Genomic DNA, 16858 nt, shown 5'->3' with positions numbered 1-16858 from the left:
CCCAGACACAAGGACCTCCTGTATAAAATCTCAGTCACCATCTTAGAGGGCTCTGGGGACAGACACCATCTACCTGACCCCGCATCAGCACCTTTGGGCATTTTGGAATAGTCTCCATTTCCAGTGTTTTGTCCTCTTGTCGGGTATTGAATGAAGGCACGCATCCTACCTTTTACTTCTACGAATACCAAGTCACCATAGACTTTTCAGGCTACTGAAAACTACACGTACATTCTCACACCCCCCACTACCATATGCTACAACTGGTAAATCTCAAACGAATGGCAGGCCCTTACTTTTAAGAGTCACTGGTGGTGGACAGTGACTGTGTCGGCTTGTTTGCTGCGGCTGTAACCAAATTCCTCAGGCTAAGTATATTAAAAAAAAAAAAAAAAAAAAAGGTTCGTCTTACTAACAGTTTTGGAAGCTGAAATCCCAAGATTGGATGACCCTCTCAGCTCAAAACCGGGGCCAACCTGCTGGTACATGGGCCTCTGTGAGGCACACACAAACCTTACCAAACCAGGGTAGCTACCCGAACATGTTTTTGTTTCGGTTTCTGTGAGAATGCCATTTTAAAAAAAATAGAATTTGCAAATTACATGTTATAAAATCATATGGTGATATATCAGTTATCTATCTTTTTGAAACGTTTACATTTGTCTATTATTTTAACAGGTATGTGTGTGAGTGCGTGTGCATGCCATGGTGTATGTGTGGAGGTCAGAGGACAGCGTGGGGAGCTGGTTCTCTCTTTCTACCACATGAATCCCACAGGCTGGCAGCAAGCCCCCTACATTTTGAGCCATCTTACCAGGACTTAGTTGTCTTAGTCTCCCTGACATCATACAGGACATAGACAATCTAATGGAGGAAGGATTTGTTTTTGGCTCATGGGTTTCAGAGTGACTGGTCCATTTTCAGGTGTCCCCAAGCAGAGAGTGTGTGATGAAGACTTAGTGAACAAAGCAGAAGAAAGAAATGTCATTTAGGCTGACTAATTTTAACTTTTGAATCCGTACAGGTCCCTAACCCATGGGAAGGCCCCACTGGTAGTTCTGATGGGTCTTCCCACCCTTAGTGAATCCTCTCTGGAAACACCGTTCCATATAAAGCCAGAGGTGCCCTTTACTGATCTCCAAGTTGAAGCCAGACCAACAGTGAAGATTAACCAACATGGTTCCACCAGTGACAATAGATATCTAGACTACGCCTTACACAGATGCTATTTCTCTACTCTTACTTGTGAGGTCAGAACAAAGTGTTCCAGGCACACATCAGAGCTGATCCACACAGAAAACTGACATCTGAGTGATCGTTACCAACCTCCTCTGCAAGTCACTATTATTTTTTGTATAATGACAATGACTTCGCCATCTAAAAGGCAGATGTGGGACACAAGAAGGTTGCAGTTCTAGAGTTCGGAGCTCTAAGACCCATTTCAGTTCAGAGGTACTTTGTATAGCTGGAAGCCCAAGGTGATACAGAAATGAGGGGCAGACTTATAGTTCCACTGGGAGCTGACACAGAGTATAGAGAGAAAGAGAGAGAGGGAGGGGAGAGGGAGAAGAAAGAAGGGAGCTAGACACTATAGTTTGCAGGTCTGTGTTACTTCCTACAATTAGAGTTGATACTTGAAAAAAATCACTGGTGAGTCATAAGAATAGGAGTAGGATTACTCTTGTGTAACTGATACGAAGATTGGAAACAATTCCCTCCTTCCTCTTGTGTTGGCTTAGCCAATAACCTCTGTTTCCCAAAACACATATACATGCACACACGCACCACACACACACACACACACACCATACACACACACACCACACACACACACACACACACACACACACACACACACACACCACAAGCTGGATTTTAAAATACTAATTTAATTGCTAACCAAGATTGATTGCTAGGACTCTTCAGAGACACAGAGGACTTACCAAAGGTGGGGCAGAAGTGTATATGGTTGGAGGACAGCTGTCGAGACTCCTTGTCCAGCGGAAGTGAGGCCAAGAAGCTGCCTAAAGTGATAGTTGAATCTAGATAGTTTCAGGGGCAGAGCTGTCAATGGCAGATCAGCCAGGGATTTGGATTCCTTATGCCTGATGTAGATTTAGTCCCCTTCTCTGTCCAACAAACCGTTCTTCGCCCTTTAGAACCTATCTCCAATGCATACCTGGATATTATAAAAACGAACAGACAAACACAAGAGATACAGAGTACTGGGGAGAAGGTGGACAAAGGACAAGGCTCCACACAGCAGGTGGCAATGTATGTTTGTGCAGTCTGGGGGGATTGTGGGGGGCAGGCTCCAGTTGTGTCAGAAGAGAACTGCCGTGTGGTCCAGCCATCCCCCCTCCTGGAAAATCACTGAGGGAGTTGAAATCTCCAACCTATACAGACGTATCTAATTCCCATGTTTATAGCAGCCATATTCATAAGTCAGGTATAGAAACAAGCCGAGGCATCTGTAGACAGATGAGTGGGCGTGGAAACCAGAATGTGTGCATGCCTACATGTATGGAGGGTGAGCCGGCCTAGAGCTCTGATGTGCAACATGAAGACTACCAGTCACTGTGTGTGATCTGGAGAATGTTCTCTAAACTGGTAGCGTTCATCTGCCCTTGTCGCAAGCACAAATGAATCACTGTGTGGAAAGATAAATAGGTTAACTTGCGTGGCTGTGATAACCATCTTTCTTTCTATCTTTGTATCCTATAAAATCATGTGTATTCTTGAAATACATAGAATAAAATTCATTAAGAGGTTGGGAGGGCAAATGTAGCATTAGCTCCAATGATCCTGACTTTCTGTGAAAGCCTACTAAACCCTTCCCTTGCACCCCTTGCTTTCCTCCGTGACGGTTCATCATATCTGTGTGAAATGTGCTATAGAACACCAGCTAGGTAAGACTGTCATTCCTCCCTGTGGTCTGAGTCATGTCTCTAAGCTCTTGTAAGGCCTTGCTCAGGATACTTGGTAGCACAGTCAGACACTGGCTAACGAGTAGAAGGATATATATACACACATGGGTTTCCAAAGGCTCTTGCCTTATGATTGGTTTGCTATACTTGACTGATTAGGAGGAAATAATTAGTGGCTAAAAGCCAGCTTTTCATTGTGGCTACTAATGACACTTTTTGGCCTATTTCCATCCAGCTCCCTAGTTCGAAGAGAATGCTGGGAAACCATCTGTGTTTCACTGAAAATGCCTAAGACTTCCTGAAACTGAAGATCAACCCAACTTAAGAATTTCGCCATGAGTCTCAGGCCTTGAGCCAACCCGGCTTCTCTCAAATTAAAGATGGCCACTCATTTGTGTGAAGCATTCGTTAGCTGGGAATGTGGTCAGTGGGCAGTGAACTGTTCAGATGCCTGGAAGGTATTTCCTAAGAGACCACACGTCAAGCACCTGCTGAATCATGAGCTTCCCTTGAACAACAATGAGATGCTTTTACAGGCCGAGGGAGGGCTGTGTCAGAGCTGATACCTGGCACACACTAGAGCTGCCCAATCTGAGGTTGAGAGGAGGAAAGGGGAAACTGGAGACTGACTCACCGAGACGGTACTTTTCATGGGAGTTGCTTCTATGGGAATGCTGTGTTCCTGGGTCAGAAAGAGTCATTTAAACTTTTTACCTCACTCATGCTTAAAGGATATTCGTCCACTCCCTTTAGTTCTAACCACATAGGCATTAGTGGGCTCTTAAGAATATAAGTCAATCCACAAAAACAGACAGGAGGACCAATGGAACAGAATCGAAGATATTAATCCACACACCTTTGAACACCTAGTCTTTGACAAAGAAGCAAAAACTATCAAATGGAAAAAGAAAAGCATATTTAACAAATGGTGCTGGCATAACTGGATATCAACATGTAGAAGAATGAAAAGAGATCCATAGCTATCATCATACACAAAACTCAAGTCCAAATGGATTAAAGACCTCAACATAAAGCCAGCCACACTGAACCTCATAGAAGAGAAAATGGGAAATACACTTGAACTCATTGGCACAGGAGACCACTTCTTAAATATAACCCCAATAGCACAGACACTGAGAGAAACAATTAATAAATGGAACTATAGGACCTCCTACACCATGGAGCCTACTGAAACTGAAAAGCTTCTGTAAAGCAAAGGACATGGTCAATAAGACAAAGAACTCAAAAGAACAAATAATTCAATTTAAAAAAGTGGACTACAGACCTAAATAGAGAACTCTCAACAGAAGCTGTCTAATTGGACACTCAGTAGGAAGAAATTCAGACCTGTAACTGTAAACCTAGCCAAATACCCATGGTGGAGAGGTTATAAACCCTGTGGGAGAACTTACCGCTGCCATTTTCCGAAACCAACAGAATTCCTAACTATATTCTAAATACTTATCCTTATACCAAGGTAAGAACAGCTCTCACACCTCATTAAAGAGGCTGTTTTTGCAGCAGACAGAGACTAGTACAAAGTTCCAAATTCAGAGCATAAGTGATCATGGGGTTCCCGGCCCCAAAAAGTACATCTACAGTGTATCTTCTACATCTAGAGCTCGGGGAACATTGAGAAAGAGGAGGGAGAAAGGATGTAAGAGCCAGAGGACTAGAGCTCTCCTGTTGATAGTACCTTCTAGACATGGAAGTGGAAGCTGCACCCACAAAATCTCAACAGTATGGTTACTTGAAAAAGACCCACATAATACTAACACCAACTGACATGATAACATGGATGATGGAGATTTCAAAAGCTCCCATCCCTGGATGAAGAGCTACAGGCAATCACTCATTGGCTCATGAGAAAGGAAAACTCAATTTGCTCCAGGGATGAACCTCTTGATAGGTTACTGAATCCCAAGTGGTCTGTACATATGAGCACTACTAGCCGAACTCAGTAGGATGGATTTATAGATATGAATTTGAGATGGAGTGGAGAGACACAGGAGGAGTTGAGGAAGGAATATTAAAAATGGTGTGCTTTTGTTCAAAACTCTTCAAAAATTAGAAATTAAAAAAAAGTTGAAAGACACATATAGCTGGCTTTAAGAGTTACTAGCAAGGCACAGTAATAAGGACAGTGTGACAGCAGAAACCATGGTCACAGTGCATTCGTCACTTGTTTGGATGCTACAGCGAAGTACCTGACCAAAGCAAATGAAGAAAGGAAAGGTTTACTTCGGCCCATAGTTCATGGTCACAGGTCACGTTGTGTCACCCGTCAGGAAACAGAGAGCAGTGTATGCTCGTGTTCAGCTAGCTGTGTCTTCTTTCTGCAGGCTAGTATCCCAGCCCATCAAGCCGTGCTGTCTATACTCCCTCCATAGTTAACTGAATCTCAATAACCTCTCACACATACTCAGAGGCTGACCTAATCTAAATAATCCCTCACAGATGTGTCTGGAAAACTATCTTCTGGATGATTCTAGGTCAGAGTGACAATCATTACTGAGCATGACACATTGTTTATAGTGAAATTTGAGAATAAGCCCATGAACATGTGGCCTATTGGTATCTAATTAAAATACGAAGGTATTCACTGTGCAAAATGATTTTAACAAATGACACTGAAATGTATTTATGGAAAAAATGTCTGAAGTCACTTTTCCTATACTTACTTTATGTATTAAAAATATTCATGCTTTTTCATAAAGAAGAGTAGTCAACATAATTCCACATGTTATAAATGAGAAGCTTGATAACTCCTAAAGAGGACACCGAAGGTCAGCTTGTGGTAATAGCAAATAGTGGGCTAATTCCAGTAAGGCTCAAAGGAGAAATTTCAATACGCAGAGAAATAAATTAGGAATTTGAAGACATAAGACATTACGTCCAAAGCTTAACTCTAAGCCAACCTTTCTGTTCACATTTTGAGACACACCTCATCTTCCTCTACAGATCTATAATGCCCTCCTGTGACCTGTGACATCATCAAAACTCCGAAAACCCATAGAGTCCAAAATAGCAAGGAGCACACAATGTTTAAACCCTCATTTGAAATTCCACATCATTGCCTCCTAACATTTGCAAAGGGTCATTTTGGCAAGGGTGACCAGTTGGCCAACCTGAGAGAGGAAAAAGGTAGATTAGACTGTAGCTTCAACCTCTCCTGATGTAGCAGAACCTCTCCTGATGCAAGAAACGTGGTTTAGGACAACATTCACGTAGTAAAATACAACAAGCTGCAAACCATACAACAGAGGTTTCTTTAAAAAGATAAAATTATTTGTTTTATGTATGTATATGTGTGTGTGACTGTGTGAGTTTGTATGCAACATATGACCTCATAGGTCAGGTGGGGACGGCAGTTCTAGACCTGGAGTTACAGAGGGTTGAAAGCTGCCATTTTGGTCCTAGGGAAACAAACCCGAATCCTCCACAAAACCAGTAAACGTCCTTGAATGCTGAGCCATCTTTCTAGACCCAAACAGTGGCTTCTTTAGGAAAACGTTCCTTCTTGCTCATTCATTTCATCGAAGAGCTAATCTTCTTGCATCCTGGGTCTTCTTTCTCCTCACCTATAAACCTGAATGCCTCACAGGGAACTCAGGACAGATCCAGTCATCAGAAACCCTGGAGTATGATTCTCCGGCTCAGAATCTCACTGTCTACAGGCCTCTGCCTCTAGTTGCTCTCGTCTGTTTTGCATTGCGGTAACTAAGCAGCTTAGACCTGGGTCATTTAGAAAGAGGTTCATTCTGATTCTGGAGTTTCTTGAGTGGCTACACCTTGTGTTGCTTCAAATCATAGCTGAAGGGCTAGTGTAAATGTACAGAATAGAAAGGGATCGAAGGTATGTGTGTGTGTGTGTGTGTGTGTGTGTGTGTAAGGCATTGTGTGTGTATGTGTGTAATATCCAAGTACATGTGTGTGCTTGTTTAGGGGTATATGTATCCACATGTAAAAGTGTAAGGTGTCAACCCTCACCTTTCCATCTTGTTTGAGACAGGCATCTCTCAGGCATGCTAAAGTATGTTTTATGAAAATGCATTACAGCTGAGGAATTCTTGCCCTGGCTTCTGTTTGGGTTTACCTCTCCTGCTTGAGCTAGCTTCCTGGGCCTTTATATTTCCATATACAAGGTGCTCATCAAAACTTTCCCCAGAGAAGTGGGGATAATGCTGGCTAGAAGCCTCCAAATATGGAAACTTTATGTGGTTGGTTTGCTGTAGCAGATTTAATATGTGTAAGTGCCATGTATTCATTGTTTTTCTTACAGAATGATAGATATGAATAGGACAAATCGAGATGCTGGTATATGGACAGAAACACTCAAACTTCTAAATGGAGTCAGCTTGTATCCCAGACCTCCATAGAGGTTCAGTCTGGCTCATTCAGCTCATTCAGAAACTCAGCTGGGTACTGACTTCACAGCCAGGAAATAGAAGCCTCTTAAGGTGTAACAATCAAGAGATTTTTATCTTAATTTACTTCCATCTCTGGCTACAGAATGGTGAAGGAACTGATAGGAATCACCTTGTGTTCTGAGGTGCAGCATTCCTGACCACAATGAAGAGAGAGCACTATTTATCACATGGGTATTTTCAAGCATAGAGATGCATGCCGTGTTGAGACATTTCTATCGGGTAAACAGGGTCAGGCACAAACGATTGCATTACTGGGATGGGAACTAAACGTCCTCTTATTCCTGGAAACTGCTCTCTGTGCAGCATTCTAGCCTGAAGGAAATATTGACACCTATTAGTGGCTCCTTCTTTTGTTGCCTTCGGAAGTTTCTGCTTTAAGCCGCTGCTCTTGGCAAACTCTCTGCACTCAGAGCTCAGCTGCAATGGTGAGCTAATTTCTAGTCTCTCCACACTTTAATGAAAGGTTAGGGTGCTCCACTTTATGGGCACAGCTGGACATCTGTCCATTTAACACGCGAGGCCTAAACTGGTCAGAGCACACAAGGGGGTGCGTTGCTCGAGGCAGGTGCCAGGGTCATCTATCTCCTCAGGGTCCTTACCTGCTCAGATCCCTGGCTATGCAGATCCCAAGCACACCCTGAGGTCTGAGCCACCCTGGAGGATGTTTGATCAGTGCACCTGTCCCTAATCTTCTGGCTTCCATGTCTTGACAAATGAAGGCAGCATAATCCCATGTCATCAAAAGACAACCTTGATGAATGGGCTTGTGTCTTGCTCGGGGGGGGGGGGGGGGGGCCCCCCTTTGTCACGCTCCCAGCCACCATTCCTGGCCAGAGCCCAGATGGGAGGAGGTGGCCCTTCAGCAAAAGAAATAGAAAACTGACTGGTTGGGAGCAAGCTAAGCCACCTGTCTAAACTGAATGCTTGCTGCTGAGCTGAGGTGGAGGGACAATGCCCTCACTTCCCTCGTTGGGAGAGCTGCATGTCCCTCCTGGTGGGGGTAGAGAGAAGTTGCCCTTCCTAACCAGGATGCAGCCCTGCAGAAGATGTGTTGGCCTTGATGTCCTGCCCCTCAGGCTGGTACCCTGCTGGCAGAACAAACAAGGAGGACGTGTTGTGTTGTGTGGACAAACAGGGCTGCTGGAGGTCTGCCTGTGGGCGGAGTCTCGTCTCCTTTTATCCAGGGTGGGTTGGAAGTCTTGAAACTGACTTGAGCATGTGAAAGCAAGAAAAGATTCTGATTGTCTGCTCAAGGGTAAACATTTTCTTTCTTGTCGTCTCCTGGTGTGGACCACCTGCGCTGTTTCCCAACTATTGGAGAACACCACTTCCTTGTGTCAGCAAACATTCCACGGGTGATGCTCCATGAAAAGGCACTGGATGCTGAGGAGGACAGTTAACAGCAGCTCTGCCTCTGCCCTCACACAGCTCACACTCCTTTCTACAGCCTAAGGAACCTCCTTCAGCCCCACCTCCTTTGCACTTCCCAAAACAGGACTCTCAAGCCTTGAGGGAGCAGGTGCAATGGGCATCACTCCCATGTGACGTCAGTCTACTGCATGAGGACTCTCATGGGGCTTGGATCGAAAGAGACCATTAGCACAGAGATACTAAGCAGCACAGTTTTCAAACATGCACACTGAAGACGAGATGCAGCCAAGACCCAGAGGACCTCCAAGGTAGAGTGAGATCAGAGCTCCCAGCTCCCCAGACTCCCTGTTCTGTGGCTACTGGATTTCTTCTTCTCTTTCTTTCCCAGCTTGGCTTTCCATGGCTGAGGGCTTTTCAATCCAAATACGAACACAGAAGAAGTATTCATGTCAATGCTTTTTTATTGCAAGAACAGCCCATAACTTATTTTTGGAATTCATAGCATTTCCCCTGAAATAACTCAGTAGGTGATGAATCACCAGGCCCATTAGCAGCCGAGTTTTGTGTGGAATATGGTCTGGTGCAGTGTGGGCCTTCCCCAAGAAGGTTTATCCTGGAATCTTCTTTTCCTCCTGAGACCAAAAAAGTAGCTACTGATACCTCAAGGATTTTTTTTTTAACTTTACTTTATTTTGTTTATTTAGTTAGTTTTTCTAAATTGTCTCTTTCTTTAAACTGGTCTGACAGCTTCATTTTGAGTTTTCCAGGTAGCTACTTAACGGTTGAAAATGGAAGTCCTCCCCTCCCCCATTTCATGTATGGCTGCTCATTTTTAAGTGTTCAAGCCTCCGAGGCCCCACTTGCTCTACCTTAGGAAGGAAAAGGGAATTATTATTCATAATAATTGTGATTGGTGGGATTTAGTCTGTCTGATTCTAGGAAAACGATAAGAGATTGGCAAAAGAAATATGGTGAGTCTAATTTAGGCACACAGAATCTAAGGCTTTGGGATAAAACTGCTAGGGATTTAAAACAGTGTGCCTCCCTGAACAGGGAGTCGGGAGGGCAATGCTCAGATTAGAACTGGAGTCTCCTAGGTCTGGTTCCCAGATGCCGCTGCTCGGCCACACTAAGCTCATGTCTGCCATTTTGCCTTTTTTTTCTCCTCTAAAGATTACTAGTGATTAACGTCAGCACATCCTTTTAGTAGATGGCATCATGAAAAGTAGACAGACTAATGTAACAGAGCGGAACTCGGGATGCTGGGCACATGGAAGATCAGTGTGTCATGAGAGAAGCTTTCAAGAGAAAAGTGGAAATCAAGATGCTAACCCTTATATGGTATCATGCAAACATATAATGCATTCGAGATAAATTTTGATTTTTTTATGTTGGTTTTTTTTGAAAATTAAAAGAAATATTTTTATGGAACGGAATCAATATGAAGAGGGAAGGGGAACACACAGTTTTGGTATAGGAGAATGTTGTATAACCATAGCAGCATAGACTTTCCTAAGTGTATGCCAAGAACCAAATATTATATCTGACTACACAAAATAATTTTTAAATATTTTTGAGACTATAATTACATTATTTTCCCCTTTCCTTTTCCCCCTCCAAACCCTCCCATGTACCTCCCCAACCCTTTCAAAACCCTCTTTTTCTTTTCTGGTTACACATATAAATCTATGCATACACACACATACATGTGTATGTGAATGAATATATACATATATATTCCTAAATACACAAGCACAACCTGCTCAGTCTGTATAAGGCTACTTGTATCCATGTGCTTTCAGGGCTGACCACTTGGTGTTGGAAAACCAGCTGATGTGCTCTTCCCTAGGGAAGACTATTTCTCCCATGCTCAGCCTTAGTTGCCTGTAGTTATTTGTCTGGGGTTGAGGCTCCGAAGCTTGCCCCATTCTGTGTTAACAGGTCTATTGGTGTTATCCTTGTTCATGTCATACTTAGGTGGCCAAGTTGGTGAGACTTCATAGGTGTGTGTACCTTCTGACATTTCTAGGACACACAATCTTACAACAAACTCCCTGTTCCTCTGGTTCTTAGAATCCCCCCTCTTTTTTACAATGTCCCCAAGCCTTCAGAGCAGCAATTGTTTTGTAGACGTATCAGTTGGGCCTGGGTTCCACAACTCTGCATTTTGACTAGTTGTTTTCTAAAAAGGTCTTCATCTGTTGGAAAGAATAGTTTCCTTGATGAGGAGTAAAAAATTATTAATTTTTAATTGTTGATGGATGACACGTCATGACACGTCAGAACCCTCCACCCACCCACACACACACACACACAAATAAACAATTGGTCTAACATAAAACTTATAAATTATTTATCCATTAAGCAGAACATCTGTAATGCAAGAATATCAGATTATCTTAAGGATAAAAACAAGAAAACAAGGCATCAAGGGAAAGGTATTCACTGAAGCATTGTATCTTTTGCCAAGAGGAAGGAAGGGAGGGAGGGAGGGAGGGAGGGAGGGAGGGAGGGAGGGAGGGAGAAAGAAAATCAAGAGAAATCATTTTGCTGTCCAACAGTAAAAAAAAAAGTTTAAATTGTGACATGAGTGTGTGAGATCGGCAGAATGTAAAGAAAGCACAGGCCATGTAGCAGAAAAATACGTTTTTACCATGTAAACAATGGGCAATGAAGTCTTTAAAAGAAGTTCTTCCAAAATGGAGGCCTGTTTATATATTTACCCATGTAAATACAGTTAGTTTAGGTGCATACTTAAAGAGACATAGCAATGGTTACTTCTAAGTGCTGAAAATTATAACTAAGACAATGAAAGCCCGTTCTTCATCTCTCCGTTGTTCACTTGAATAAACGTGAAAGATTCTGAAATCGGGGGTAATGGGACAATTTAACATGCCATGCTTTCTTTAACATGTCACCCTGTGGCCATGCTTTTCCTCCATCTGTTACAGTATGCTATGCTTTTTTGTTTCTCAAAACTTCTTCTCTTAAGAACTAATAATAGCCCAATAGTTTCAGCTGCCTCCCCCACGCCCCAGCGATTGTCCCAGGCTAATTAAAGCGCTTTGATGCATGGCCTATGGTTTCAGCCACCACTTCCTGGATGCTTCAGAGACAGCAGGAGGAAGAGTTTGAGGTACCAGGTGTGGTTCCAGGATGGGCCTTGGCCTCTGGGTCTCCAAACCACACTGGGACTCAAAATCAAAACTCTCCCAGGCGTCAGGGACATGTAGGGCAGCAGCATGAGCTGGACAAGTGAGACCTGCTGAAACCAAGCTGCACCACCTTATGAGCTGCTTGTGTGCTTTCCTCCCTTGAGTGTGCACGTGTATGCACGTGTGTATGTGCATGTGCGAGTGTGTGTACTTGATGGCAGAGGACAACGCTGGGTATCAACTTGAGAATACCACCCACCTCCTTTGACTCTTTTATTGACCTGGGATTCACAAACTAAGCTACACTGACTGGCCAACAAGACCCAGGGGTCCTTTATTTTCTCCCAGCACTGGGATTACCAAGTACACCACCATGTCTGTCATTTTATTATTATTAATTTTTAATTTTATGCCTGCCTGTGTTTTGTTTGTGTGTGTATATGCATGTGGATGTGGATGACCAGAGAAGCCGAAAGAGGGAGTAGGGTCACCAAGAACTAGAGTTGCAGATGGTTGTGGGCTGCCATGTGGTTGCTGGGAACTAAACCCCAGTCTTCTGCAAGAATATAGAGTGCTCTTAACTGCGGAGGCATCTCTCCCTTGACACCTGTGTTTGTGCAAGTTCTAGGAATCAAACTTGGGTTCTCATGTGTGTGCAAACACATTACTGTCTGAGCTACCTCCCCCTTCCCTCCTCCTTCCTTTTATGAGTGTCTTTGCATCTTGCAAAGACTCCTCAGTTTTGCAAGAGTAAAGTCACCCTTTCAAACATCAAAGCTAAAAGTAAGATGTTCACTTCTAAAGGATTTATTATATTAACTACCTGCACTGGGAATTATGGAACATGATAAATCAGATCTCATTAGATATGATTGGATGTGTAAGGCATGGTTCCCTTTTTACAACAGATTTATCATTGGTACCTATATGCCATCCCAATCATCTTTGCCCACCGAAACATCCTTTGACCTCCTTCATCCCATAGCTGCATGAAATCCCTTTCAAAGCCACCATCTTCTACTATGTCTGCCTTCAGCAGCTGCTTTTCCACAATCAATAGGTCTGATTCTGTGCATTCCCTTCTCCCACAATCTGACCATTTCCCTCTCAACATTATACTGAATGTGGCTTCTAAAGACCATCAGGAATCCAGTGGCGTGAAGTCCGTCAGCTTCCCTGTGTGTCCTCACAGAAGCATGGGAGATCTACTGCCTGCAGAGTCTCCCTTGAGTCTATTGGCCCGCTGCTTACATCTGCCCACTGCTCACACTGGTCTTCAGTGCTGACTTCTCTTGCCCCTTGGTATTCCTCTTGTCAACTTTCCAATTCTCTTAGCTTCATCTGTCTTCTTATATTTGTGATTCTTCAGTGTGGACTTTAAATTCACCTGTCCCCTGAACTGATAACAATTCTGAAAGAGCTCCTTCTCCTTCTCAACCCCACTCCATCACATCCCAATTCCTAGCTTCTGCCCTTACTTCCCAGCAAGGAAGTGGGCCTCATGACCATAGCTCATTTTCCATCTCTGGCATCAAGATACCCCACCCCCACTCCATCTCTGTGATAGTCCTTAGAAGGATTACTGAGCACATTCAGTGCCTTTAAAGATCCAAAGAGAAACTTAGGACATGCAAGTAATAACTGTTCCTCCTTAAAACCCTTCACTAAGACCGTCAAAGGAACTGTCACTGTCAGTATTCAGAGTTTTAAGGCCTGTGACTATGAAGCAGCTTCTAGCCCTGGACTTGCGCAGTGACACAGATATGCATGGGTATAGCTAGACTTCTGGTTTGGTTCATAGAATTCCATACCACACTAACTAGTTGGTATTAGTTGACAACTAATTCAGCTGTCAGTTGTCCATAGTTCCAACACATGATTTTCCTACAGCGGCATCCCCAAGAAGTAAAAAGGTTATGTTGCCTTAAAGCTTGAGTTTCCTACCTTCTTGAAGCTTCTATCTATTGATATACTTTAAACACTATAGAACTATTTGGAGCAAGAAAACCGAATAGTATAGAGATTCAAGTTATAATACATAGAGTTGTATTTGAATTTACTCTTGAACATTTACTAATTGATCTTTTTCAAAAAAAAATCTTTACTTCTATTCTCTGTAAAATGGAGATACTATTGTGATTTTTTTTAAAAAAAAATCAGTCTCTAGAATTCTGAGCATTAGTGAAGTAATGTCTCTGCATCTAGGGCTCTCTGTGGCTGAGCCCTGGCTCCTTCTGAGGCTAGTGTTTTAAGCTCTCCCATCCCTGGAAGAGGTTAAATTTGCATCACCTCCCTAGTCCTTACCATGCCTGTCTTCACTGGCTCCTTTTGGGCTAAACAACGACATGAGTTGCCCTGAATATTGCGCTTCTGCCGTGATCCCCAGATGCTGAACCCACTGTGAGTGTTTGAGAGACTCCGCATTATTTATGCAATCAAGAATCTTGCTGGATGCCTGAAGAATTATAGGATACTTTGAACTTGCAAGGAGCCCACAGACAAAGGTGTTTCTACTGATTCTGGATCTTTACTAAATCACCATCCCCTGGGCCTGAATTTGCAGCTTTGGGCCGGAATGCAGCAGAGCCCGGCCCAGGGCTCAGTGAAGGACTTTACCACCTTCCTTTTGAAAACCTTTCACAGACTTCCTGTTTCTGACAGAATAAAAACCTAGGAGTGTTGACATGTGAGGTCTCTGTTCTGCAGAGGGGGTACCTGGAGGTGTTTGAGCATTCCTTGTACTTCGAAGTTTTTAACAAAATGTACTGTTGTCTAATTTGTGTTCGCACATATGCTTCTCTCTGTCCTTCAAGGCTAGGAATTCCACAGTGAATTTATTTCCCTTGTAGCCATCCTCATTCGCCAGACTTCAGTGGGGTTCGGATTCTGGTGGCAATAGGAAGAACAGCCTCAGATGTGTTAAGCTGACGAGCCCGTGACTTCATTTGTCTTGCACAGGTCCACAGAACTCTCTCTGGGTGTGTAACAGCCCTGTCAGCCTGTGCCCCCTGCCCTCCTCCCTTGAACAGCTTTCTTGAATTACATTCGCACACCACAGAATGTACTCATTTAAACATGCAGTTCAGTGCACGGACTATACCCCCAGCCTTTTGCAACACTCACCACACTCACATTGTCAAACGTTCTGGACACTCCCCAGTGGAAACCCTGCATGACTCAGCGATCACTCAGCACTCGCAGTTCCAACTCATGTGAACCCCGAGGTGCTCACTGAGCTTAGATCAGAATGGAACCTGGCTGTCCTTTGCTATTGGTGAAGTCACAGACTGTATGCTTCTTGAGAAGCAAAATTGAACTCTGTTGCCATGCAGGTTGTACTTTTGTTTCATTGCCAAGATAAACAGTGACTGGGTGTCCCCTTCTGCACCCAGTCTGCCCAATGAGCCATAACCTACAGACGAAACACCAGCCAATGGCAAATAGGCATGATTATATCCTCATTTACATAAAGCCCACCAAGCAACACTAGACACACTGAAATTCCTAGTTTGTATAAACAGACAAGAGTGGGCCCCTGGTGGACAGTGTCTTCTATAGAACACTCTTTTTCTTTCCACCTGCCCAGGTTCTCCTTCAATCTGTGTGGCAGGATGGGCTTCACTCAGTTTGACCACAGCTTTTTGAAAACAAGACTTCCTTTTATCTTCTACTTCTTTCCTAGTGAGGTTCTGAGACTCAATCTGACTGACCCTGCAGTCTCTTGATTTGCTACTTCTGCATGCTTCAAGTGGGTGGAATATTAGAGCATGTGGCCTTCCTTCATGACTGCCATCATGACTCTGCACTTGTAATTCCAAAAAAAAAACCCCATGTTGTCATCTGATTCAGTGTTTCACTCCCTTTATTGAGAGCCATATTCTGTTGTGCGGCTATGCCCCATCTGTTTGTCCACCTATGGGCGAATGGCCATGCAGACTGATCTTCCCTTTGTAGCTAAGCACCTACAGTGTTGTGTGGAGAAAGTCCTAGTGAGGCTCGGCAAGCAGAAGGCAGTTCCTGTTGGTGAACGATGTGCAGGGCTGAAGCAGGTGCCCATTGCCATATCCTACTTTGCTGGCCTCATCTGCACACTTGGGTCCCTGCCCTTGAGCAATGACTCCTTCCTTTGCGTCTTAGCTCTTGCCCTTCATCGAATCATGGTTTGTGCTCTGGGGGATTTTGCTGAGAGGTCTGTAGCTCCTACTTGGAACATCAGTGGCATTAGGGTGGGGAGAGCAGAGTCCTGTCCTCAGCTGTAAGCCTGTATTTTCTGACATCCCTGTCATTTCAGACCAGAAACAACACAGGGCGCAAAACTGTCCACCCACCTGTACATGAACCTGGGGCACCACGGGAATGGATTTCAGCTCACTTTCCCCACTACACAAGCATGGTCTGTTTGTTGTTGTTGTTGCCCACTTCTCCCCTCTACACAAGCATGGTCTGTTTGTTGTTGTTGTTGTTTGTTGCTTGTTAATTTGTTTCTATGAAGTTCTTTTTTTCCATTGTAGTCAGAATATCAGTTTCTTTTCAGACAGCATTTGGAAACCCTGGTCCCAGTTCTGTTAATGGTGAAGACCCTTCTGTGTTGGTGTCCCCATCCATCTTCCTGAGAACCAGAAACATAGCCTGGACTGGATGAGTGAACTTGTTGAGTTTTCCTCCAGCGACAGACATACTGTCCTCAGAGGTGATGTTCCTTCAGAGATCTTCTGTTAAAGATTTGCATCTTTCTCTGTTCATAGACATGGGAACTATGTATTTGAAAAGTAGTTACTCTGGAGGCTACAGATTAAAACAAACAAATATCACCCCACAAGAATAGCATGGAGTTGAAGCTATCATCTGCCAGATGGCTTCTGTCTTTCTTTCAATTCGTTTATGGCATGTTGTGCTCAAGTTGAAGCACCCTTGTAGACATACGCCCTATCACCTCTCTTCTTTTTATGACATCATGGTTCCTTCTCAACTCCCA

The sequence above is a fragment of the Arvicola amphibius genome, chromosome 5 (assembly GCF_903992535.2).
Source record: "Arvicola amphibius chromosome 5, mArvAmp1.2, whole genome shotgun sequence".
Taxonomy (NCBI): domain Eukaryota; kingdom Metazoa; phylum Chordata; class Mammalia; order Rodentia; family Cricetidae; genus Arvicola; species Arvicola amphibius.
This window is presented reverse-complemented; position numbering follows the sequence as displayed.